Below are 25598 nucleotides of genomic sequence, written 5' to 3'. Positions count from 1 at the left end.
TTATCATTTCTGAATAGAAAGTTCATTAATAATGATTTAAACCTTGTTTCTGAAGAAGTCTCATTTGGGGGAGAGGGAGAGGAAGAAAATTTTCTTCTCAGTTCCACCAGCGTAAACCCAAAATAAGTAAGATAAGGCCTCTCCTCTGCATTTACACTAGTTTAAAATCAAGATCAGGATTTGTCATGTTGCAGCGGGGTAATAAAACAGGTCAAAATCAACTTACCTATCACAACATCAGATGTCCATGAGCCACAATTCTGTCTCAATCTGAAGAAAACTTGACCTGTTGGATATAAAGCAAGACGTTTTCACCCATGATATTATCTTGTCTTCCTTTTACAGCAGGCTAGCAAATCTCAGTCCTTTTGGGGGGAGGGGGGAGAAGAAAATTGTTTTGTCACCACAGAGAACTTAGCATCCTAAAGCTTTTTTTCTGCTTTCCATCACAATTGAAATAGTTACAGATAACTTAGATTCCCCAATCAGGGGCCTGACTTGCCTTTCTCTTTATACCCAGTGTTAACTGAGGTTTAACATCTCTGGGGTCACAGCATTTGGTTCTAAGAGGTATCTCAGGAAGATTTTCAAAATACACCTGGAAGATCATTCATTTTAGAAAATGTGCACCCAAATTCTGAAAAAAATTGAAAAAATCTGCAAAGACCAGAAAGGAAAATATTGTAAAATTATTATTGACCCTATGACTATTCAGGCACAGAACAGCATGTGCTACAAGGCTTATAGCTTATTGCAACTGCAATGGTTTATCCAACTCCCGAGCGAGAAGGGCTGATCCTAACAGGAATATTCAAGGAGCAACCAGGTTCAACACGGTAAGCTGATGGCTCCTCTTCTTCCTTTACTTCCAGTTTTCATCTTTGTTCCTTTCCGCAAGTTACTTCTCTCACAGAGAGAAACTGAGAGGGGGGCACAGAAAGAAATGAAATAGACTGCCAGGGAGATGAGAGGGCTGTTTTCTGCCTGTTGTACCATTACATTATTGCATCTTTATAAAATTAGCCTTCTGAAAATCACAGCTGTCAAGTATTTATATTTCTTATACTCATACTGTAGAACTTGGATTTGGAGTAGTTTTGCTGAAATGTCCAGGCTCTCTAGAAGCCTGCGTTCCCGAGATAGCAAGCAACAGTCAAAGGTGCCCAGCACTCATTAGTGTATATAAAAAAACACTGCTACTGCTAAATACTGTTCTTAAAAAGAAAACAGGTCAAGTTTCAACTTTCTACTAGCCTATGGCAATGTAGGATGAATTTTGATTAACTGGCCACGCATCTGAGATCATACAACACACACAACACAGCCTGTACACCGGAAGATGCAGAACTTACTATATTCCTCGCTTCTGAGGCAAAGCACAAAACACGAATCCACCATTACTGCCTTAAACTGTTTCACCGACTCCACTTCAGTGGCATAAGAGATCTGATTTCAGGGTAAGCGAAGAAAAGATCCTCAAGGCAAGAGAGTTTAATGTACAAGAGCAGCCATTGATTTTTTACTCAATCCATATTAACCCTGGCCTTCCTGTTTTTCTCCCGGTCATAGGGGTGTAGACAACTCCACTAGATCAGCATGAGGTCAGTAAGCATTTTCACTTGAGTAAGTGGTAAAACTTCCATTAACTTCATAGGGAGTTACTGCAGAGCCCGAGGGGCAAAAGATATCCTGTAGGCCCCTTCCCCCTCCCCGTACCCTTGTGTGGGATTACAAGCTTCCATTTTTTAGACTATAAAAGATGAAAAAAAGCAGTTATTTGGGAGGATTGCAGGACAGGGTTGTTTTAGTATTTTTGTCCGGTTTTGGTTTTTGAGGAGGTCGACACACAGCCAAGTGCAAACAAGAAAGTAAAAATTAACACCGTTATACATGCCACCAGGGGAAAAAAAACCCAACAATCTCGTTTCATGATGCATCAGAAAATCTCCTCAAGGCTGATGCTGTCACAGCAGCCTTGTACGGTATACAGAGGAAGCAGATGCAGAACTGCATAAGCAGCGAGGGGAGCAAAAGATTTCTAATGGACCAGCCAAAGATCATCAAGGTCCTGATACTGCCTGCAAGTAAACTGCCTTGCCACACAAGTGTGGCACACCTTCAGATAAAGGGTGTTGCACACAGCTAGTCCTTTTCTGCTGATTTGTCACAGCTGTTTGGTATTAAAGCCGTTTTGCTGGGGAGCACCTCAGTCACTGAAACAGATGAGCCTGCAGCCAACTGGACAACGCTCTGCAGCTTAGCTTAAATGTATCCACTGCTTTTACACAAATAATCTATAGCTGATTCCCACCCTCCCCAAAAATATGAGATTATGTCACTCTTTGCCATTTCCTTAGTTCTGTGGCTCAAATAACTTTGAAGTAACGTTTTCATTAGATCCTTGGGCGCATTCAAACCTCTATCTTATTAATTATTAATTAAACCAGCTCCTTTGCTTCCCCCTGCAGCTCTCCACAGGCTCTCTATCCAGTTTTCCCTAAAGGTCCAAAACTCCCATGGACTTTGGAGGCTTCTCCAGGGGAGCAGCGCGGTTTGGACAGGCTCTGCCCTGGGCACGGCCACAGCTGACACCGGCTTTCACCACCTCTTCTCTTCCTACCGGGATCTCGGACCATTTTGGAAGGAGAGGAGCAGTGCTAATCACAACGGTAGCACTGATACATCTACTTCATCTTTAACATGTACTTGCAAGAGACTCAAGGAAAATATTTTTTAGGCTTTCAGATCCAAAATATCTTTAGGAATACTACTACTTTTTCCCTCTACAGTGCCTTTATCTTTGTTTGCGCTTTTGATTAGACAAAGGCTTAAGAGTCAACCTCAATATAAGGGAAAACACATTAACATCCTATTCAATCATTGATGCCCATATGGCCATCTAGATAAAAAAATTATCTTGAAAATTCACAAAGTTTAATACACAACATTTTCCTCCTTTTAATTTAAAAACTCGTACTTTCTTCATATGCAAAACTGAAATATCATCTCCATTTTAGACCAGGATGGAGTTCACGACTCAACCTTCTCGCGCTTGCAGGCAGCCTGCCTTCTTTCAGCATGTGGCATGCCCTTACACAATATTAAGCAGGGGAAAGTTGCTTGCCTGAACGCTGTTAGATGCGTTCAGTCTGCTTGTCTGCTGTACAGCTGTTTACAAGAGGAAGCATTTTATCTTTGGGCTAGATTTAAGAGAAATGTTACATGCAAGTTGATATGAATACAATCAGAAAAATACACAAGTCACACAAACCTACATCCAATTTCTTAAAAGAACTGGAGCTTCCAGAAAAAGTCATTTGCTCAGCGTGTAATACGGACTATCCAGCACGCAGTGCTACCTTGCTGGCCTTTTAAAGTTGTTTTACATTTACACTGTATTTCACTGTTTTGTACTCTCTCAAATAATAACTTAAACCCCTCAATTATCTCTATAAATCATTATTTGGTGTCTGAGAACACACTCTTTTGCTGTTTCAAGTATGAGGAAGTGGCTCGAGTTCAGGTACCCGCTAACGGCTCGAGTTCAGATACCCCTAAAGGCACGGGCTCACGAAGCCAACGGTTTGCCCCTGCGTTGAACTTCCCAAAGTGCTTGTCATGCTGACCCACGCTGGGCAAAAATAAGTCCTGGAGGACATCCTCTTCCATGTCACAGAGAGGAGAGACAGACAGACATCGGAAGCCACATGAGCCAAAGGCCCTGGGGGGTCTATGGTGGCCGCCCCCATAATCCATGAGGCTCCTTACTCTTTTGTCCCAGTGCAGAGGCTGATAAAAGCCTGTGACATCGCAAGGACTGCTTCACAGCAGTGAGACATCAGGAGCCAGTAACTCAAAAACCAAAGCACATGTGGAAAGATGAGTTTTGGACCGGGGTTTAACCTTAGTTTTTTGTACGCCATACAGGCCAACGCGCTTTGCTGTTGTGAGCAAGTGAAAGAAAAATTTTTACTAGCCATGAAAAGCTATAAAGCACTAGGTAAGAATTACTTCTTGTCCTTTTAACCAGCACACCAGGACACTATTGGCAAGTTATTTGAAAGGAGGGGACTTTGCAGAGCAGACGAAAAAGGCAATGTTAATGTTCACAACTTTGTATTTCCCCCTAAAACGGAATTTGGGGGGAAAATAAATGGTTTGTGTATTGAAAACAAATGCAAAAGTGGATCAAGTACATACGGATCAGACTATTTAGCGCCGAGCCGCGTTCTAACAGAGCCATACTCGGATATAAGGCCGTTATATTATATATGGATATAATGCCATTTATACTGGCATTTCACAGTCACGGTTATAAGTCAGTGGGAGCTCTGGATGTTCCACAATTAGAGGGTCAAAACCAACATGTAAGTGTCTAAATATTGCATTAGGTTTCAAACTCCTGGCAAGCAGCTTTGGTTTGGGTCGGTCTGTGTAACACTGCACGTTGCAGAATTCTGCACCTGAGCAGGTTCCTCCTTTTGTCTGTCTTTTCCTCTTAACTCATAAGACTGCAGGAGAAGACCAAAAAAGAATTCTTCTCTCTTTTTTAATCTTTTAAATAAATAGAGCTTATTTTACTTCAGGTAAGATAATGAAATACTTTAAAAAGAACCCTAAATGATTTCAGAGAGCAACAACAAAATACACTGATTTGTTTGTTTTCTCCCTAGTGAGACTATGCATTGGGAAGTATAAAATTTTGAAGGCTTAACTTACATGAAAAATATCATATTGAAGAAATCTTCTCTACATTTCTAAACACTTTCGGCATCTGTGGAGAGTTGCTGCGTGTCAGATTTCAAAATCCCAGACCATAGATGTGTATATGCTGGCTCTTCCACTTTCAAAATGGACATACAAATGAAATCACAGCAATAATACCTTAAATAAAGGCAAAGGCCTCAGTATTGTCATACACACTCATTTATATCCACTGACTAAATCCATCATAGATGTTGACAGCTTTAGATCTGTGTATTATATTTTGGTGACTAAATGTCACTACATATTTAGCCTTTACAGAGCAAAGCTTTTATTTTGTGTATAAATCTGCGTTTAATGAGCCTTGAAAGAGATGATTGCTAAATAACAGCCTGCTGCATTCAAGCTCAACTGCCTCCAATTATACTGTTTATAATTATATAATTGTACAATATAATGCGTGTCCAACACTCTGTGTTTTATTACTGCACAGCGCTATGACACTCATGTAAATCACCTTTCCACTCTCACAGCCAGCCTCTGTCATTTTGCTTACTCAGCCAACACAAATGCACGCAGACCTGCACTTTTGACTGTTGAATACATCAAATCAACTTACAAGCCTCAGCATAAATAAGAAACTAATGGAAGTGGTCAACTCACAAAGAAGAAAGGGAAAAGTGAGGTACTGCAGATAAAAGGACGAGGGAGGGAAAAATGGATTAGTTCAAAATCAGACATACTATTTGTAAATCCTCTCTCTTAGGGCGTTTCCTGCTGGCAAATGCTTCCGAATACGCTGCCCATCTAAAATCCCCGTGCGAATGAGCATAAGACAGCTAATACTGGCAGGTAACGTTCTTTGCGTTGTTCCTTCTGACGCCGTTATCTGGATATTGCAACATTTACTGTAACAGCACCAAAATTAGCAAGAACCTTATTAGCAAACACACCATTACGCTGTTAACCACCTACCTACACACACATCTCGTCTTCCCTCCGTCCCGTCACAACAGTGTTTCTTCTCTCGGTTCTATCATTTGCAGACTAATCTGACTTTTAATCAGCAATTTAATACACTAGCATTCAGCACACATTTTGAATAACTGCTGCCAAAGGAATGCTAGCCCCAGCGTCAACCGTTAAGCTCTTCTGACTGCGTAGTGACAGCATTTCACTGCTTTGACATTACTTTTCAGATGGACTTCCCAGAGTAACAAAACCCTTGTTTTTAAATGTGACATAAAGCTCCTTGCCCCCGCCTCCCTTCCCTTCAAACACCACTGTCTGCACAGGCTTCTTCTCCTTCCTGTTTAGCCCACGAGGCCTCGTACCCACAATACCTGGCCTTTTAATTCGTGAAGCTCCAGGACTGCAGTCCCCTGTTAGAAGGGTTCACATCAGTGCCTCTGTCCTGGGAGGGTAGCGCAGAGCTCCCTGGCTTAACTGCCCTCCGCCTGCTGCGCCCACCCCTGCAGCCTTGGCTCTGGGCTGCCTGCAAAACGTTGCGCTGACTCTGAGTTGGTCCAAAGTGACTTTTGAAGGCCATAACTTGGCCTTAATCCAGCTCAGGTCATTCAACTTTGCCTTGACGATCTGCAAGAAAGACACTTTCAAGGTTTTCAGCACAGGGCCATACGATGGCAAGTACCCGGGCACTTAATGGGGGGGGGGTTTACGTGGAGGGACTCCCGTCCTCTGAATTCCCCCAGTCCATCCTCCTCCCTCATCAGCATTTAAACACCTCTAACAATCTTCCACTTCAAAGAATGCTTACAGCAGAAACCTTCTCTGTGCTTTATGACTCAAATCATTGTCTTCTGAAATCTACTGCTGTCATTATTTTAACAACTTGGACAATTTCCCAAATTGGAAGAAGTTGTTTTAAAGCTATGATTAATTTTTCAGTGTTACCAATAAAACTACTGCAAACACCTTTTCAGGTCAATTAACTTCACTATTGCACATCAGTTCCTAAACAGTCCCTTAACTGGTGTAAATGACTGTAGAAAGATTGTGCATCTGAACTTCTCTTAGATTTAGACATTGTCTTGGAAACAAAGACTAAATTAAAAATTAAAATGTAATTGCATTTATGAAGTTATTTTAAAATAACTGTATAGTTTTATTTGATTTGGAGGAAAGGTTTCACTGCTATTTATCAAGCAACCTACCTTTATACGCTACCTCTTATGAAAATTCTTCAAACCATGACCTTAATGCAGATTTGCATACTGTGTTGAATGCAAGTGGGCAAGATAAATATTTCTAATAAATAAAGTTTTAAAAGTGACGCTACTTAATTGAGTTTAAAAACTAAAGATACAGATTACGTTTCATGATACAATTCCTGTGCAATTTTAGCTAGTGAAAACCACTGCCATTGGCTCACATGCTAGTTTTGAAAAACTGGTATTACAGCAAGAAATACTACGCATAGGTGTATAACACACAGGTTGAACCACACAAAACGTGCTAATGGCATGTACAGCAGTATTATCCAGTATTCAGAATTAGCAAATCATTTCATGCAGCCAGGTAAACTTCTTAAACAAAATTCAAGTCAATTAAATGAAAATAACCCACATCCAGGGGCATGAGGGAGAAGACACAGTGAAGCAACAGCCCACAGACTGCTGTGCACACGTGGGTCCAACTGATCACTTGAAACATGTCTCAGGCTGACCACGGGGTCACAAGAAAAAAAAAAAAAAACATATTGCCAGTACAGACCACAGCACTGTTTTCATTCACAGCATGGAGACCTATCTCCACAGCTTCCAGATCCCCAAACCTACTCAGCCTTAGCGACCCACTTTCTATCTGCCTTACCTTCCTAGCTAAAATAACCGGTGAGGATTCTCATGACACCCTCCCCAGATTCACAGCCTCTTCCAAAATAAGCCTCTTGAGCATCTTGCCTTGAATACCAGCGCTCATTACAGGAACAGGGGCAACATCACTTGTTGGACAGATGCTCTCTACTAAACTGTAAAAGTATATATGCCTCAAATTGTTAAAAGTTGTTAAATCAGATTTCTACAATTCAGTGTCCTTTCATTTGCCTTCTTGTTTTCAAGCCTCTGGGATATACTCTGCCACATTCACAGGCTTTGCTGAGCAAAAATAAGGGCTAGAAGTTTGCACTTTATCAAATAAATGCCAAAATTCAAAAAGAGGATGAGAAAACATGTTGAGGGGTGGAGCACTGTGAGATCCACAGTACAAAGAAATCCCATACTCGTTTTGATCCTGTGGGCACATTAGGAAACTGGAAGCAGCTCCAGAGGACCCTACTGCCCAAAAGCAGTGCCTTGCTCGTGATGAGGCCCAGTGTGTTTCAGCACTTTACGTGAACGGGCACCAGAACAGCTCTCTCATCTGGCTTCTTTTCAAGCACAATCTCTTGGTAATAAAGTACGTAGCAGCAACTGAGTGAGGAGGTATTTGTTGGCCAGCAGTGCAAAGGTAGGAGAGGAGTAAAATCAAAACTAGCAAAGGAGGCAGAACAGATCAGCTAAAATTCCATTACCAGATGAGGAAGGAAAAAAAAAAAAAAAGATATAAGCTTCTTCAATTTTTGATGCTTAAGGGTTGGGCCAGCTTTCTCTTATACATGTACCACGTTATCTCTGAAGGGCTTTAACCTAGATCTATTTGTGTTTGATTCTACTTCACGCTTTGCAAGTCAGAACTGTTGTGGTTTTTTTGCTTTTTGTCCATGTGCTTTAAGGGCTGTTTTCTTGACTGCTATAGTCGGAGGCATAAATCACTCCTTTAGAAATTACTGAGTTTGCTTCAAAATGTCCAAGTAAAACAAGAAATAACCTCTCCAACAGAGTGACCACAGATAACTTCTCCCACCCACCTGAGAAGCGGTATCATCACAGGAAGAAATCATGACTTTAATAGAAAAAAAAAGTGTATGCAAGATTGATTAAATAACAGTATCTGTTTCATTCTAAATATAAAGAATATAGCAGCTAGAAAGGAAAAGCAGAGATATGAGTATGTCAAACTTTAAGAAAAGAATGATGTCTTCTTTCCATGATCAGTAATAAAGGCCACTTTACACCACTTGGAGATATAAAGCAGCAGTAGACAGTGGATGGAGAAGAGAGCAGAGAAAGAACAGACATTAGATATTAGGAACTTTGCTGGGAAAAACAGAAATCCAGTCACTCTATAGATGCTGGACATACTGAACAGGTCGTACTGATCCGAATCTCAGCCTAATACACATGCATGGAGTAACTAGTACTCACACAGGCACTGCTACCACGTGCAGCAATTTTCTGGCTGGGTCTTGCAGTTATCTGAGAAAAACTCTTCTCTTCCCTTTGGACACGTCCAGGAAAACGCACCTGTTCAACATCCTTAACCGTACACACTTTAAGCCTTGAATTTGCAAAAGTTTAAATGACGTTTGAGCAATAAAAGCCTTGCACAATTTACTCTTTTTTTTCCTGCAATACAGAAACAAACTGTAAATCGAAAGACTTAACATGCTTATGTGTGCTTGCACACACACTGCCGAGAAACAGCTGTTAACTGCTATGACTTTCAGCTCAAATAATCTTTTGAAGAACTGTTTAACCGTTATTGAATTTTGCATACATTAGATTAGGTTCCTTCGCAAAAGTGAGGTATTGTAGTAGAGTAAAAAAAAGAAAGTATTTATGCTTCAACAACTTTATCACAAAGTCTAGCTCTATTTAAGAAAAAAATGCATGTCAGAGCACGCAATTGTAAAGTTGTCACCTCTCCTTGAATAGCCTTCCACCAGAACTTTGCACAATAGGTTGTTTTAATTTATTTATCTTTACACAAAAGGCTTTCAAACACAGCTTCATTTCTCCATCCCTGTCCCTCGGACAACCCAGCAGTCTACAACGGAAGAAGAAATGAGTTCTTCTCTTCTCTTATTATTTAATGGATGTTCATTGATTGAAACTGTGGTGCAAGTAGAACTCTTTTTATTTATAGGTCCATCAAGTATGGTACCCCCTAATTTGATTCTGTCAAGAGCCTGTAGCTGCCACTACGCACTCGGATTCATAATAGATATGAAACAGAAAATAAATTAAAAAATAAAAAAGAAATCAATGAGATCCATTTTAATAGAGCATGCTAAAGCATTTCTCCAAAGAAATAGAAGTGGATGAAGAAAAAGCAAAAGAAAGAAGCTGCTCCCCCAATATTAGATTTTGTTCTGTACTCAAGTTCATGTCCTTGCCGATAGCTAGCAGGTAATAAATTATTGAAAATAACCAATAAGATACATTTCTTGATCAAACACTACATGGCTGCATCAGGAATTTAAAAGGGCAAAGGTTCACATCATATTTATATAGTACATAAATACGTAAAACTTGGGACTGCACCTGCTGAAATGCCCTTGCCTCCTCCCTTTCTCCCCACAATCATTTCTTTTCCTTAAGAAAACTGGTTTAATTACCCAAGGAGAACATGTTACTAGCATAGTTTTTATGGCTAAAAGGTGTTACAGGGAGCCAGCCACCCATGATATCATAAATACCACAAGATACAAATTCACGTTTCAGCCACTCTGACTGCGTGTCATGCATAAGTGGGCTTACACAGCACAAAACATGAAAATTAACAAAGTAATGGCTTTTTCATTTCATATGTGAAATAAATGGCTAATTCTGAAGCCTGAATTCCAGGTGTGGCAGTGATATTTTCTGCCACATCAGAATCAGTTGCCCTGCTGCATATGATTCAGCTGCAAGAAGCCTCCAAGCTTATCAACGTTAGCTTTCCATGATCTCCATTTACCATACTGACATATTTTACATCCGTTATCTGTCACTAAAAAAAATAAATAAAGCAAGCCTCTCCACTGCCTGCAACGTGGTAAGGAGAGCAGTCGAAGGCACTCTGGGAGTGCCTGTGTTTTGGGGGTGCAATTCCAGCACAGGACAACGACCCTTCTTAGCACATTGGACAACCAATTTTGAGTTTTGCCTACGCAGCTAGGTCTTGGATAAGCGGGCAGGTAGACAGAGCCCAAAGTGCCAACAGCCACATCTCTGGGGCCTGTCCTTAAAAGGGTCCACAGCTCTTCACAGGAAATATTTCCTTCTTCTGGGGACGGAGCCCCCCCCACCTCTCTGCATGCTGTTCGCTATCTGCCTACCAAAGCAGTCTGGAGGCTCGTCAGGCAAATGGCTTCCCACAGGTAAACCCAAGCTAGCTCCCCTCTGAATTCACAGGGCCTCTTTAAACTGCTCATACATCCCCACTGGGAAGTTTCTCTGAAACATTATCAAGACCCCAGAGCGTTTCTCTCCTTTTCAAAAATGCTGGTATTATTGCTGTGTCTCTTTTCAAAGATTTTGTTAAGATGGGCACAGTTTCTCCTCTGGCTGTATCAATATTCCTCCGGGCTGTCAACCAAGGAAGTTTCCAGTTTTAAAAGCACAAGGTAATCTAAAAGAGCCATTTGTCTTATCTGCCCGTTACTTTCCAAAAGTTCTTAAATTCACATACTTAATTCTTCACCAGACTGCTAAAACCATTCATCTGCAGCTCTTTCCCATGTTAATAGTACTGATTCAATTTCTAGCTCTGCTCCATCATACTAATGTTTCCCTGCCTGAAGTATGTTGTCTAGACCCTCACTTATTTTTTGCTTCCTAATAAACATTATACTTGCTGCATATTGTTTTCTTGTAAATTTATACTCGAATGCTTAAAAAAAAAAAAATAAAACCACACACACACGTGAAAAAAAGAAACCTGCTTTACTAGCTCCCTGCCTACTATGGAAAAAAAACTTTGTTAATTCAAAATTTCTCCCATTCCAAGGGAGCAAAGTTTGCCTCTTCCCCAGACCCTGAACAGATAGCTGCGATACCCAGGAAAACTGAGGAAAAAAAGAAAAAACCCCACATAATAGTACATAGTGCACCTCCAGGGAAGCACAGCGGTGAGTCAGTTCAGCAGCTCTATGAAAAGAAGACCAAGCTCAATCTAGTGAGCTCTAAGCAAGAGCCAATGAGCCAAGCCAGACCCAGACCAGCTCCTGCAGAGCTTTTTAAATGCGTCAACATTCGACTCCACAGCTTTCTGGGTCTTGGCTGGAATTTTTAACAGGACTCTCTTGTATGCAGCAGGACACACTGCACTTGTAGTGTGCTGCATCTCAGCTAGCAAGCCCTGAGGGATCCAGCCTGGCCTTTCACGGGCCATCTCAGTTCCTGTGCATCTGCAGCACAGCTAACTCCAAAACTGAAAAAAAGCCAAGAAACAACAACGTTAGGAAGCACAGTGCCCACGGACTGAAGTAGCTCTTGAGAAGCCAGGCTGGGTCCAATCAGGCTTCTGAGATGAACATGGGCCATTCGGGATCACTGCTCTCTGCCATACAAAGCCACCTCATTACGCCTGAATTAACTTCCCAAAGCAAGAAGTAGGGTGCAGACACCCCTGATGTGGCTGCTGCGCAGAGCCAGCTGGGGTCCCAGATGGGTGCATTTCCTCAAGCTCCACACCACAACAAAGGGACTGTGCTACTTCCACCCCGGACCCAGCCCTATAGCAGCAGTCTGTCCATGCCCACATGTACGTGAACCAATATGACCTACTAGATGGGAGCTGACTTGGCTGGCTCTGTATCGTCCACTATAGGTAGAAAAGGCGACCCCAGACTGATGTCAGCGGACAGCACTACCTCCTACCCTGACCTAATGCATCACTAACATCTTGAGGGGAACAGGAGCCCATGCTGTTGACAGATAAGAAGGAACAGGGATGAGCATTTAATCTTGGCCATAATGGTGGGAAAACATGGTGAAAATCAGTAGGACAAAAAATGGGGAACATCTGGTTCCCTAACTTCAACTGTATCCACATTGCAGTTTCAGTTACAAGTCCCATGTTTTCAGGATGAAAGTGGGAGGAAGAGAACAGGCAGCTTCTTCCTTGGCATCTCACATACACTGATAGAAACTTTCTCTGTGAACATCCAATGAAAGAAAATATGAAATGTAATGGTCTGGTGATGCCATAGATTCCATTAATTTATTACAAAAAATAATTCAGTTTATTCTGGCATAGGGATTTCTGTGTTTTGGGACCAACTCTTATGCGGGAAATGGCAGTCTAGAACAACAGAGTTATAGTAAGTTCAGAAATTCTGCATACAATTGTATTTAGATTTATTAATGGTTGGACTTAATTTTTTTTTTCCTCCCACCTAAATTCTGGATCCTCTTTAAACATGCTATTTTGCTACACTTATAACAGCCTAATTAATTCTATTCGGAAACATGTACCTTGACCACATTCAGACGAACACACAAACTCTAAAATAAACAAATTTTTCATCTCTCTGTCAAATTTTTACATATCAGGATGTATCTTAATGGAATTTTCCATCTCATACTGCTTGTTAGGAGAGTAATTATTAAATAAGAACCTTCAACAAGACAGATAATTTTTTGAAATAAGACCTATACAGAGTCAGAAGTTTCTTACTCTCCTTTCCAAAAGGAATGCCTTCTAGGGAGTGCAAAAAGAGAACAGGAAGAAAAACTGGCACTGTTAGTATGAAACTCTGAATCTTGGACTGAAAATGAAGATGCTGCAACTTGTATGCTGGCCTAGCAGTCACATGGGTGTCATTTACTAAGAGTAGACCTTTAATTATTACACAGATGTTAGGTTTTTTTTTTTTTTTTTTTTTTTTTTAAGACAAGAGGATCTTATTCACTACTTCTAATCTGATCATTATTAACAGTAATTGCTAGTCCTTATGATGCCATAAAAATATCTGTTAACTTCATTTCAAAGTGAATTCCATCCTCTCCTCTGTTTACATTGCTTAGTATGATAACACAAAAGAAAAATCAGGAAGATTTTCAAGCCCCATGTTTGCTTTTAATTAGCAGCTTCCAAAACCTGTGTAAACTTCACACCTGCACGTTTTTTCTGGTGCATAAATCCCACATTAGTTCCTAGCAAAGCTGAGACCCACCTCCCCTGCAGAGCACAGAGGGCACTACTAGGCATCTTAGGACTGGAACATGAGGACATTTTACTGCTTCCTGAGAGCACGCCTGGGGATTTACAGATTTCATTTAACCTCACAAATGTACGCTCCAGGTTACTGAGTTGTATTTTTTGTTGTCAAACCATCTTCCGTAAGTCTCAAGGCAGCCTTTCAACCAAAGCACTTAAGATCTGAATATAAATAAGAGCTGGAGATGGGAGATGTTCAGGACATGCAGTTCTCCTCCTGCTCAGCAGTTCCTGGCAGGTTTCCATGCAAACCTCAAGGATATGCATAGCTGAAGGTAAGAAGGTAAACCAAATAACACGGCTGAGACTATTGGGACAGGTCTGAGTTCACAAGGATCACTCAGCAAGCCACACCTTATGCTCTGCACCTTGCTAAAAGGAACTCTAGAGTAATAGCTCATTCATTAAACAAAAAAATGAAGATGTTAATTGGCACAGGAGGAGCAAGAACCAACACTCTGTGAAACGTAACAAAAGCTTAAGCAGGTAAATCTGTTGTCTTTGCATTCTGGCAAAACTACACATTTTGTTTTAGGCATTTAAAAATAACCACTATGCACCTGCATAGTTCTCTCTCAGTAAATACATATTGTTCTTTAACTACTTGACTTCATCGGTCTCAGGGAAAAATAATAATAAATTTCCCCTATATTAAATTGTAATAATTTTCAAATTTCATTTTTTGCAGAGGATCTGAAATCTGCCCACTTTCCCTGAGTTTTGCACTCAGATATTCTGTCCTTCCAAAAACACACAAAGGTTGGACCAATCTCACGTGAATCCAAATAACTGTGCTTCAAAAAGCTCAAGTTCTGACCAAGTCATCTTTCCCAGTGATTCCTACTCACTCAGAAAAACAAACACTATGCCTGCTTGAAGAATTTTTCAAGACACGCCAAGAAAAATATAGGCAACTATTCAGAAGGACTTCAGTCCAAAAACCTTCAAACCACTTATACATCTCAGTACTCGGACAAATTGTCCCATTGATTATACCACGTGATATATTCCACGTCGGCCCTAAAATTAAGTATACCAACAAAGTACAAAATTATGTCTTCTGGTGGAAGAGCTTGTCGCTGCACTGTAAATCACAGACATCATGAGTACTAGGTATGACCATAAAGTCAAATATTTCCACAGAAGGGACTCAAGTGGCAATTCACAGGAGACACAGCAATACTACGGCGAAGAAAATATTTTAATTTGTATCCAGAGAGGAAAAAAAAACAAGGGAAGAGATCATACCTTTGGCCATCTGATTTTCTTTCTAAAAATATCCAAAAATAGCGCGCACTTTTTTTGGAGGGGCAGGATGGAGAGGGATTTCATCAAAAACCCAACAGTCTGAGCAAAAACAACACCAAAACCAGCAATCTTTAACTAGTCCTAGTCAATTCCACCAAGTAGATGGTAATTTTCAGATCAACTTTCAAAATGTCCAAGGACATGCAAAACTAAACTGGTCTACTTTTCTGAAGAAAAAGCTGCTTTACTTTATACCATGCTACTCTTCAAATACAGGTATTTTTGTTCTCAGTGTGGAAATGTAAATACTGCAGGCAGACAAAAATATGTAAATGATTATTTTGTTGTTCCAAGTTTCTTTACTGTTATATCTCTGCTCTAGAAGTCAAAACGTTTCAAGTCTCTTTGAACGGACACATGGCACAAAGTGCATTTCCTGCAAACCCCACATGTTTGGTCACAGGTTTTCTATCATATTAACAAAAGCAAATGAAAATAAAAGACTTTTCAGTGACTTACTCGGTTTCTGAAAAAGTCACCTACAAGAAAATAATTGGGTGTTTGAGGACATCAATGAATAGCATTTCTTGTAAATTATTATACAGTGAACGTAAATTATTCCTAAATGCACTGTGAAATACAGCTGTTCTGAGGTAAAGAACAGTAAACTGTAAGAGTTAAGTTTTTCAGTTGCATAGTTCCTGAATCATCAAGCCAACTTAATAACACTTTGGTATTATCATATAATTTTCCAGTCAAATACGCTGCAAAAACTGGAATATAAAGCGTGGATCATCACAGCACAACTGAGTTATAGCAAACAAACGTTCTTGTCAATGTCACTGCTCAATATAACTTAATGCTTCAGTCCTGAAAGATCAGTGTCTCCCATGTGTAACACTGGAAACCAAGGAGCCAAAATATCTCTATAGACCTTTCTTCTCCTCACCCCCCACAGCTGCACTAAACCTGCAGCCTTCCAAAATTAGACAGCATTCTCCATGCTGGGGCTGCCTAACAGACACTTAAGCAGCATCTTTGCAGAAAGGCTATCGGGGAGCATGCCTGCTCATTACCTAGGAAGCCGCCCGCAGAAAAATGGACAGCTAAACAGAAGGCGTCCATTTTTCTGCATGCTGAGAAGGTAAGTATATGCTGAGCAGGTAAATGCCAGTAAGAGGTACACGTGGTTTCCCAGCAGACTGAGACCCATCCCTACTTCCCAGCAGAACTGACTGCAAGCCAGTCAAGGGCACAGGAAAGCCTTTTACGTCCTTGGACCCAGGTTCGTAGTTTGAACATGTGTCAGCAAAGCTTAAGGTTCGGTTTTGGATCTTCTTAAAAATGAGAAGACCAGTTTCAGCCTCGTGGGGGTGATCAAGCTGATGGAATGAGAGATGAGGAGCAACTTCCATCTCTGTATTCAGCAACTGATGAGGGCTGATGAGGCACAAAGCTCTACCCTCACAGGAGTGGCCTCAGAAGACCACTGCAAGGATCCCAAACCAGAAAGCATTAAAATATTTCAGTTATACCTCCCCCTGCAATCATCCTGAAATGCCTGCTCTAACACTGAAATACCTCCCAAACATACACATACCTCCCCCAAGACATACCATATCTTCAAGCCTCTTGGGAAGGGGTGCAGCACTTCTCTGGCTCCAATTTAGGTTTAATTTATAACTTTGAATTTCTCCTCCATAGATCTGGTTCTTCTAAACCTAGCGTACATGATTATGCAAAAGCCAACGTGAGTAATACAGTATCTTGGCAACAAAGTAAACAGGTATGCATAGTGTAAGGAGATGGTAAATCAGATCCCTGAAACATGGCATTTTGAACTGCAAATTCAGAGGACAGATTACCATTCCTTTGACTGTTGAGAATCAGTGTTTGTACTGCTACACTGCTTAAAAGGTGGGATGTGTATGTGCATGCATCTGTGTTGGAAATAGAGGCCGTGAAAAGAAGGGGATGGAGATAAAGGAGAGGCCATCTAGATAAGAAGGCGTCTCAGCTGGGAACGGGGATGGCAGTGAACAGGAGAGTTGATTATGCAATACATAGCAGAAAGGAGCTCCCTTTGTTCATAAAGCAGCTTCCTTAATAGCTCACCCATTTATTTGATTTGGGCAGCCTCCTCTGGAGCACACAGAAAAGTCATGAACTGATTTTTGACAATGTAAGTACCTTCAAATTATCGAGTGCCTGCATAAAACAGCTGGACAGGAGAACTGGGGAATTCATTCCCTTTCCTAAATTTCCTTTCATACTGACATCTCTCTAGCTGCAAACGACAGGCAGATTTTCAGAAGTGTGAGCATACCCCTTGAAACTACTGTTTCAGGTTCCTGGCAAATTGTACTAATTTGTTCCTCCTTTATATTTCCAAGGCACTTGCCTCACTTACATGGAAGTGCAGATTTCAGAGAACAAGATGAGAGCACGACCCCCTCACTCCAAGTGAGAAAAACAACAACAAAGTAAAAATCTCCAGAAATGCTTAGGTAATGCAACGTAGCCCCATTTGAAATCTGGCTACCTATAGCTATAATAAATGATCATCTGACATGCCATCATTGACTTTCATTAGCTAGCTAGTTCCCCTAAGATGTCATGCTACCTTTCATTTTAAAGGCTTGGTTCATTATTTTTTCCTCATTTTTACCTGATAATCTTTAAAATAATTCAAAAAAATATTTTAGGAATCAACAATTTTACATTGAAGTTAAGCATTTATAAAAGAATGCCTGTATAAAATAATTATTCCCAACTAATTCTTATGAGGCAAGAAAAACAGGCAGGGCCTTAACAAGGTGCTCTGTCACTTTTTTTTTTTTTTTTTTTTTTTTTTTTTTTAAGTTGGATGATTCAGTTCTGTAGTGCTTTCTTACACGTGAGTTTCTGAAACCATTAAAAAAAAAAGCATTATTTTGTATGATAAATAACATAGCTGGCATTATATATAGATGACACTTCATAGTCCTCTAGGGTATATCACACATCTGTGGGGCATACCTGACTGCTAGGCTTGAATTTTTTTAGGCCAGCAAATGAGTAAAAATGCATAAATCTGACAACTCTCAGTTGGATAAATTTCTCAGAGGCTTCTTCTACAAAGAAAATTTTTATTCCCATTAAGTGTTGGCAGAAATGTATACCTCATTAAAATTTCGCTAGATAAAAGCGGTCCCCTCCCCTATCCCTCAGATTTGCCAGACAATTGCTGATATTAGGCAAAAAACCATAGTTTAAAACAAAAGGATCCAGATTCATAAGGGGGAGGAATGTACAGAGATCTGCAGAACGTGGAAAAGAAAAGCTTGGAATTTCGGTTCATCTCTGTAGCTCTAAGGAAAGCTTCTACTAGATACGAAGAAAAAATAAAGTATTCCTCATGTTATCCTTTTGGAAATACACGCATACAGTCTGGTAAGAGATTGCTATTTCTACCTCCTGTTTTTTCCCCACAGTCTACACAAAGGATTGCCACAGAACTTCATACCGTAGCTGAAGGCCAAAGTAACCATAAGCTCAGTGAAAGCACTTCAGTATGAAGCAGTATGAAATCACTATCACATAGGATGACTGTTTCAACTAAATAAACAATTTTGAAGCCTTAGCTCAATAAACCACTTTTCAGTAGTGATACTTCAACCATCACACTACTTCTGAACGTCTATTTAGTAAAGGCTACATAACCTTATGGAGGTCACCTACCGGCTTTTGTTCCTCTAGCTTCAAAACTGGGACATGGTATGAAGACAACTTTTTTTTTTTTTTTCTGTTGGTTGATGATTTCACCTGTAGAAGGATACACGTGCTGCCAAGGAAAATGGTTTCAGGTCTACCAGCCACTTCTCTTTTGCTATCTCGCAGATGCGGAAGCGGTGAGAGAATCAAGTGCCATACCGGACCCTAAAGGACACCAGGAGACCCCTTGAATTCTTTCACACCTGTTAACTGAAATAAGGCCCTGTACAGGGTTTAGGTCTAGGTGCATCTATGCCTTTGTCACACCTCTTCTAGCAGATGTCAGAATCTGATCTGACATGGGTAAACATCAATGGCAAAGGAAAGGCAGGTTCTTATCAGAATCAGGCTGGGACTGCATGTTGCTTGCTTACTACTCAAGGTTCCTCAATTTCTTGAGATGCTGAAGAGCAGGTGAGCTACGAAAAAAGGCCATTGAGGTTATTGCTGCTGGAATGCTGAAGATTATTAGAGCTGCTCTGAGAGCGGTTAAGAGGTAAAATGGAGAAAAAAGACCTCCATCAAATAGGTTGGGGACTGGGTGATGGTGGACAGACTAGCCAAAACATTATGCATCAAGAAAGCAATTATTTGCAACTGCCAGTAACGATGGTAACTGGCTCCCACCTGCTCAGAGTTCAGCCACAGTAGCACACAAACACCACTACTGGAGGAAAGTTTCTTTCTGCGTCCCTCAATAAATTGCACGCATATTTAATGCCTTATTCTAACGTGATGCCAGGAGACAAACACCGGAGCAGTTACCTTTTTGAGACCGAGGTAAGGAAATTCCTGAAGTGCATCTAGTAGCGTAATGTGGCGGAGCTATGTTTGTAGATACCATTTGGCTATCTATTTGCACGGTAAGTATGAAATGGTTTCTGACAGTAAGAATAACTAGATGTAGTATCACATAAAAAAGGCAGGGAAGGAGTTCTCCCACTCAGTTCTGGGACTGCCTCCTTTCTCTGAAATAGCAGCAAACCCAGAAAAGAAACAAGAGCAAAACTTCTCCCATTTTGTTGTTTGTGCGCCATTCCCAGTGAGACTTGCTTTTGGAGAGAGAAAATACAGCAGTTCAGACCAAACTCTAACATTCGCACAAATGTTGGAGCAGCCTGGGAACTTTCTAACAGGAATAGGCCCGCGTGGGTCAGCTGCCCTCTTCTGCTGAGTCCAGAGGGGGCGAACGCAGGGCTGCAGACCTCCGTCCCCCCACCCCGCAGGCTAGCCCCGGCCAAGCACCTTTCTTGGGGAGCACCACCTCGCTGGCAGCACCCTGCTTTGTCAATAACTTATTAATATCGCCACGAAGGAGTCCCCTTGACAACGTGGGAACGGTCCTAGTCTTGCCAACGTCGCCTCAAAGTCCTCCAAGCACCACCAGGCAGGGCTGCAAAGCACGAAGCCCGAGGACTGCAGGCGGGCGACGACAAAAGAGGGAGGCTAATGCGCACTGCCCGCAGCCCACAACAGGCCAACAAAGGTCTGAGAGAGTCCTCAGCACTGCAGGAAGGACACGGTACTGTATGTGTCAGCCAGAAGGCCGGAGGCAACCTGGAAGGTAGCCTGGAAAACATCAGCTCCAGCTGCATACCTTTAAATCTGCGTATCAGGCCACACAGCACTGCTAGCGTTAACGCACGCTGCGCTGGGCACGTGCCTCGTTACCTTCCATCAGATCTTCCAGCTGCTTAGAAAGCAACAGAAAACGCGTGAGACAACGTAAGCGGAGCTGATGCAATTTCAACGAAGGGGAGCCGCAGCCCGGGCCCAGACTGCAGGGGGCTGGGCAGCGCGGCGGGCGGGCGATGCTGCGCCCGTCAGCGTGCCCCCCGCCGAGCCAGCCAGGAGCACTGCACCCAGCACGCCTCGGCAAGCAACTGGGGTAATAAAAAGAAATAAGTAAATGAGAGAGAGAGAGAGAGAGAGACAGACAGGCAGGCTGTGGCCAGTGGATGAGCACAGCAGAAGAGCAGGTCAGAGTGCCTAACAGCCAGTGGAGCAGAGCAGGCAACGGCTTATTAAAAAAAAAAAAAAGAAATTGATCCTGGGAACAAAAAAAAAAAAAACCACAACACACACATATGCAAGAAAAAAAAAAAAAAAAAAAGGAAAACACCCACAAAATATCCACCCACCCACATGCAACAAATAGTCCTGCAGCATCTTTAGAAAAGTACTTTGGTACATGAAGCAAGAAAGAAAAGGGGAAAAAAAAAAAGTGTAACTGTCTACCCTTAGGCTCCGTAAACTTCCACTGTGGGATAAGCAGAAACCCTGACATGCATCCACAGCCAGTGAAAGGCATCAGTAAGACACATGGGAAACGTGCTTCCGTGGGCTAACAAAATAACTTTTACTCAGCCACTAAAGACTTCTCAGAAGTGGTGCTGACAAAGAAAAGCAGGAAAAAAAAATTAAATCTTTTTTCTATTCAGAACCGGCTTGTTCTGCCTTCTGCCATCTTTATTTTTTTTTTTTTAAATCAAGTATCAAGAGCATCTGGCTTTTATCTTGATGCCGGATGCAAGCATTTTCACACTCAAAACCACTGCGGGACAGGAAAGGCAGGTATCCTGTTCAGTGCTGTTGCACATCCTCTTCAAGATATTTTTCCTTCAGTCCTACCATCATTTTTTAATTAATGCTCTCTCTTCTCCTTACACATTGACAGAAGTAAATATCAGAAATAATACTACTAATTACTCATTTTACAGCTAGCACCAACTGAATAATCTGCTATGGTGGTATTTCTCCCGGTGCACACAGTACATTCTAGCCATCGTTTTTAATGTCACGGAACATGAATTGTGAGCCTTCCACATTATTTATTTTGTTGTCAGTCTAGTCAATTTGAAAAGAATGAAATTTATTTTTATAATATTCAAAAACTGACTGCTGCCCATAGTCCGCAGGGCAACAAGAAAATACATCACAAGACAAGGATGGTGAGAGAGTCACTCAATAACCCCCCCCCCCCCCCCCAACAATCTATAAATGTACTGGCTGTGAATTTTTGCACCTGTAAGCATCCTCTAGGATAAGTTAAATATGCTAGAAAATGACTGACAATTTTCATCAGTCTTAAAGACTGAATAATTTAAATGCAGGGCTTCTCCTCATCTAATACAAAGTGCTGAGTACAGAATCCTAAACAAACACTTTAGAATTTAAATCTGGTCTGCACAAAATCTGCAACGGAGGAAATCGTTTAACCCACGGTAAGCTGGCAAACCCCAGGAAAATCTACCCCGACTGCAAAGCAAAAAGGGAAAGGGGACAGGAGATGTTACACATCTAAATAAATCCCCCAAAACAATAACAACAAAAACCAAGCCAGCCGCGCTAGCGTTACATGATGATCTACTCCAGCCTTAGCCCGCATTTTAGCACTGTATTAGTGCCCGGATCATCATGGATCCAGATAGTCACCGCCTTGCTGTGGCTACGGAGCCGAAGAATCAAGTGAGAGTCAGACAAACGCTTCTGTTATTTAGGGAAAGCCTCAAAAGAGCTTCAGAACAAGAAAATATCACAGTAAGTCCTTTAACTTGGAAAATGACCTACGCACACACGGGTAGGTGAACTGTGCTCAGGAACCAAGTGGTGCCACAGAGTCTGATGGAGATCTGCTTCCTCCAGCGCCCACGATCACTCTGCGTAACGTGAGCTGTTGTTCAATTGCCATCGACCAGTCCTTTCCAAAAGCCCTAGCACAAGCCAACCATCTCTTCTTCCCAACAGCGCTCATATAAGCAATTTTCTATAACTTCACCTCCAAATTAAGGCCGGGGTGCCTTAGGCACCTTTTTAAATATCAGCACAACTATCATCAGGCAGTGAAAAATTCATGCAGCCCCAACGGTGGGATGCCCTGGGACTCAGCCATCTCACTCTGCTTCGATTACAGCCTGCCCAAGCTTTTTTCAAATAAAACACCTTGCTCCATGGCTGTTCTCTAGCTCCTTTCTCCAAACTGGAAGTAGTGTCGCTGCTTCTTCCACTGAACGAGATCGTCCCTTTGCCACAATCAAAATACTTACGCCACTATTTCTAATCATCATTACCCACGTAAAATATGGAAAATGTCTTTTTCATAAAACAGTGCCAACCTCCATGACTTAGAACACACTGAGTTTTTTGTTTTGCTTATTCCGTATTTTCAGGTATCTGCAAGTCCCTTGCAACTCTGACACTCTATTTCTTACGGTGAAAAAAGCTGAGCCTCCCCCTTTTTAATAAAGGGTTTAGTATTACAATGAATAACCCACCTAATTATTAGGCTAGAATTACACATTCAGTTCTAAACTTTACTACAGGCTGCTTAAATTCTTGCCTAGGTTTTTTGTAGCACAACCCCGATAGCTTTACAGAAAACCTCATTTAATACACACAGCTACTCCTTCCATTAATAATAAAGGCTAGAAATATGCTGTTCTGGCCAAGCTGTCCAAATAACCCTAATCGCTTTCTTTGCCCAATGTCATTCTCAGTAGTAAGCCTGACAACCCCATTCCTGCCCCTTTCTTCCCTCATCCCCATCAAACTGACATTCTCTATAATCTAGCTATGATTAGCTAGAAATAGCTAATTTCCACTGCTATGCTTTTGACAAACAGTCAGGAGAGGATGTTTGCAATCATCAAGTTTTCCCAAGGTTTGTATTCCATTTGCAGCCACTAAAGTTGTCTCTGTCCCCATTGAGAAAGAGGTTGAGAACTGCTGGTCAGACTCCTTTCAGGAAAGGAAATCAAATTCAGCTAACTTAATTGCCTGTAATTAAAGAAATGAATTTTTACTTATTTATTTTCTGCTCAGACAACTAACGTAGACTTAAACAAAATTCAGTCTCTCTTGGGAGTGAGATGCATAAGCCGTTACTCTCTTTAAAACATACTGTTTTAGGACACAGGATCAGCATCCTCCTGAAATACGATCACAAGTAACAGTTTCATGTTTGCTGCTACTGGACAACATATTCTGTTCTTCCATCCCGATTTTCATAAAAACACTGCATATAAATTGGTAACTGGGGATCAAAAGATGCCTCACTATGAAAACTTTGTTTAGATTTCTGGTTTCCAAGATGACTTTCTGCACTAACAATAAACATCTGGAGAATCTGACTTACCTCATATATTAGAAAAGTGCACGTATCTCGGACAATATTAACTGTAAAAAATGCACATTTAAAGAACAGAATTACTTCTTAAAGAACTACAACAACTGAAGTATGAAATATTTATGTCATTATTAGATTTCATCGAAGGCTGAGTTTGTCCTTTTCAGAATCAGTTTTTAATATAGATGCAGGCTGGCACATCAAAAACTACTGGCTGCCCAGACACAGTCCGATGATTCAAATTCCATGCCGATTAAAACCCTGCTTCAGTGGGAACACATGGGTTTAAAAGACAGCATATAACAGTTGCCATTGCTCAGAAACTTCTGGACAGAAAGATGCATCACCGTAACCAGAATAAAGTTGCATAGTACTGGAATTTTTTTTTTTTTTTTTAAATGGAACAAAAATCTGGCCCATTTTGATCTTTGCATTCATCCACTGCAGATGCTTTTTTGGTTGTTTCCTTTCTGCTGTTATTCTCCAAACTCAGTTTTGGAATTCTTGCTTTTGTTGCTGCTGTTTCAAATAGTCTCATTTCCACGTACAGAGCATATTTCACTGTGCTCCATTTCACACTCCATTTCTGCTGCGTAACTGAAGTGCACTGCCACTGAGGCCAACAGAATTACCGAGAATCAGATACAGAGGAATAAAAGAAAATAATCTAAACATGAATCTAGACCTACAGTTAGGCTTACCTTGACATAAAAGCTTCTGATAATACTGTGATTAGCAAGCACAATTAGCTAAATACATGTGGGTACAAATAAATGTGTGTACAGGCTATACTTACAGCTGAAAAAAATGAATAGAGACAGATAAAACCTGTTCAACTCTAAGAAGAGAAAGCAAGTGGGAAAATCAAATTGAAATCTGGAACACTTACATGAGAATATTCTTTTGGTCATAAAATACTTTATGCGTACACTTGCATGCACACACACTTACTAAAAGCTAGCTGATGCAACAGCAACATGCATGTATTTGTCAAGGAAGATGGTTTTCTCCAGTAAGTTAATGTACTCAGTTACAGTTTATCGTAAAATACTGTTGCTAATATGCACTCTGAGCAGAAGAATAGCTCTGATTATGTCTACATCCATTTGATTTTTCTCTTCAGGCACAGTCCACACTGACTTACTGTTTGCTGCTGATTAACAGAAAACAAGTTCTCAATACAGTCTATATTAAACATGCATTTTACAGCAGCTGAACAACTCTGACACAATAAAAAACGTCAAAATGATAATATTTCTAGCATAAAGTACTAACAACGAAAGCTGAATCTTCCCCCAAAGGTTCAGGCCTGTGGTCATGCCACTCAGCTTAATCCTTCCCCAATTTAAGGCACCAGGGCAAAAGTGAGCCCTGTTGGGAGAGCAAGATGTAAAGTACCAGTAGAGGGGGAGATAGGGAGGAGGAGGGAGAAAAAAAAAAAAAAAAAAAAAAAGATGATAATCCTCAGAAATCCCAGAATAGTAATTCAACATCTGCTCAGATGAAGCAGATGATCAGCAGCTGACAGGGCTAATGAGCCAACCACCTCAGGGATTACCCCTCTCTTCTCCTACCCTTCCCTCCATTTCCTTGAGGGGCAACATCTTCCAGTGACTTTGAGAAGCCAGAGTCGCTCACCCTTCCTGTAGGAGAAGGAGCAAAACATGTCCTGGGCACTCTCTACCCCAGCTTGGGAAGACAGTGGCAAAAGCTTGAATCTGTC

The 25598-nt window shown here is 41.1% G+C and overlaps 1 protein-coding gene across 26 annotated transcripts in view; it reads right to left on the bottom strand.

The window, feature by feature from the left end:
• LOC104145267 (poly(rC)-binding protein 3) overlaps positions 1–25598 on the bottom strand; it is a 514282-nt gene that overhangs the window by 317316 nt on the left and 171368 nt on the right. For 24 of the 26 annotated variants that reach the window (XM_068936251.1, XM_068936219.1, XM_068936226.1 and 21 more), the window contains one exon: positions 227–286. The exons of the other annotated variants lie outside the window; for them this stretch is intronic. The gene's annotated coding sequence lies outside the window, so the exon portion shown is untranslated. The remainder of the gene's footprint in view (positions 1–226; positions 287–25598) is intronic. 26 annotated transcript variants of the gene reach the window in all.

The sequence above is a fragment of the Struthio camelus genome, chromosome 2 (assembly GCF_040807025.1).
Source record: "Struthio camelus isolate bStrCam1 chromosome 2, bStrCam1.hap1, whole genome shotgun sequence".
NCBI classification, from domain to species: domain Eukaryota; kingdom Metazoa; phylum Chordata; class Aves; order Struthioniformes; family Struthionidae; genus Struthio; species Struthio camelus.
The sequence above is the reverse complement of the archived record's forward strand: the minus strand, read 5'-3'. Positions and strand labels throughout refer to the sequence as shown.